Consider the following 2,453-nt stretch of genomic DNA (forward strand, 5'->3'; position numbering starts at 1 on the left):
GGATGTTAGAGCTACGTTAAAAAGTAGATGAGCCCTACTTCCAACCTCTTACAATCAGGAATGAATATCATTAAGCTGTAGCTTAATGATATTATCTTTTACTTTTTTGATTCATTAACTCTAGTGCTAAGACATTAAGATTTTGTTATATTTATTCAGAGAGGAATTCATTTTGATATGGTTGCAAACTTGGAATTTATCGACTCATAAAGAGACTCTATAACATTAAGTAGTTTCTTTATACTGATATAGGTATAGGTTTGCTTGACCGGGAAAAGCTCACTATAAAGTCTAATTACATTAAATATCTGAGAGTAAATCTTGAATATAACATTACATTTGTGGTGAAGCAAGGTTAGAGTAGGCAAATATTAAGTCATGACATGCATTACAAGTATAGCTTAAGGTGTAACAGTTTGGCATTACCTGGTACTGGAATAAGCAGCCTGGGTAACTTAGTGTCCAGATGAGTATAACAGGGGCTACCTCTAGAAAGATGAATCTCAAGGTTGTGACCGTACCAAGATGAATTCTTTTACAAATAGGAACAAATATAATAAATATCAAAGTCTCAACAGTAGAGTTTTGAAGAAACAAAATAGTAAAAATTAATATTATTAAGCCACAGCTTCACTCAATTTATGTTCTGAGCTTGAGAGGTAGTTGATTGCTAGAGTAGAGGTGAACTTACACATACTTAAGTAGATTCCATATACGGCCAGTTGCTACCTATGACTGCTCTGCATTTGAGAGCATCCAACTCCCCTGAACTGTCTAGCCAACCTCTACAGATCAGACCAATGATTCTCCATAGCAAAATAGACTACTCTGTAGTTGGCTGACCTCCACCTGACAGAAGTATTTTAGCCGCTACTTGTACTATGCAACTGCAGTAGTAAATATTCTTCTTTAGCAGACATGTAAGTGGCGAGCTGATGTGCCCAAGCAGATGTAATACCAACTATGGAACTTTCTACCCATATACACTTAGTCTTCTACAAGCATCTGCAGCCCCTAAACTGCTATCTAGTTCTACTCAATTTCATATCATTCTAGATGATAGCTATGTAGCTCCTGCGATTAACCTCTTCAGATATTAAATACTAATAGGCACTACCTACAGTCAACCCTCCTAGAAGTAGGTCTCATTGTGACCACAGACTAGTATCTCAGAGCCCTTCATGATTTTCAAATAGGATTATACTTTGAGGGCAACGGACTTCATTTACCTTGCCTATAGGACTCCAGTAACCTTACATACTACAACTAACTTCCAAGGGGTATTACTCCATCAAATCTGGTCCGCTTTGCACAAAGCCTCATGGAGACCATTCTCTAGGTTCATCTCTACTATAAGGATCCCTCCTTGGATGGTTAGTTCTTGGCGACAGGGAACGATACTTATCTTCTCTTTCGTCTCTTTTCTTCGTCTTACGATAGCCCTAGGCCTCTGGCTACATTGCTGATAGTACAAGACTTCTGTCTTCCATCAGAAATGCCTATCATAAGCTTTCTCTAACTCTTGTTCGTGAAGAGGTTTCCTTGGCATAACAATAATGTTGCAATAAAGATAAAGATCGTAAAGGTGTCTTATATTCATTAAAGTAATAAGTAGGAAAAGTACTTAGAACAAAGCGTGAAGAACCTATCCTCCTCAGCCACATCGGTCTCCTTATATAGTATTCTTCCTGCCCATAGTCATGTGACCCAAAGTGGGCACATGTGTGAAACCAAATCATAACAAACTAGTCATGTGACCAAAGTGGTCACATGCTCAAAACTCATGACCTCATAGCGAGGTCATGTGCAAAACTCATAAACCAATTATAACGTAATAAACAAGTCATATGACTCGACTGAGTCATATGCATGAAACCCATGACCTCATAATGAGGTCATGTGCGAAATATAAATCATATACGCAAGGCTTACCCGCAAGGCACACTCACAAGGCATACTCGCTAGGCACACGTCCCATAACTCATATTTGAGCCATGTGCGAAAGCATCACAAATCCTACACATAACAAATCATATAACTCGAATGAGTCATTTGTGTGAAACAATAACATACCTGTGACTCATAACCATGTGTCACGTGAAACCTTTTTCATGCCAAGGCACGTTCGTGACATCTACTCCCTCATATGTCCTGGGGACTACTTCCGGTTAGACGGACGGCGTGAGCATGTATGGTATTACACCAGTGTCTCTACTTATAGACTTTTACTAGGCTTACAGCAACTCTTCAGGCTGTAGCCTTTGACGCTCGGGACTTATAACCGGGCCGGAGGAAGTTGTTAGCCACTATACCTTTAAGTTACAGTTTGTTCCGAGCTCAACCTATTGTACAGGAGTGATCTGCACAACCTGAGATTCACATACCCAGTGTAGTCTCATGTGGCAAACTTCGTCCATAGGAAAGGGTTTCAGTCAAGCACTTAGCCCATCCCG

Source organism: Tuber melanosporum, assembly GCF_000151645.1.
Source record: "Tuber melanosporum whole genome shotgun sequence assembly, scaffold_57, strain Mel28".
Lineage (NCBI taxonomy): Eukaryota > Fungi > Ascomycota > Pezizomycetes > Pezizales > Tuberaceae > Tuber > Tuber melanosporum.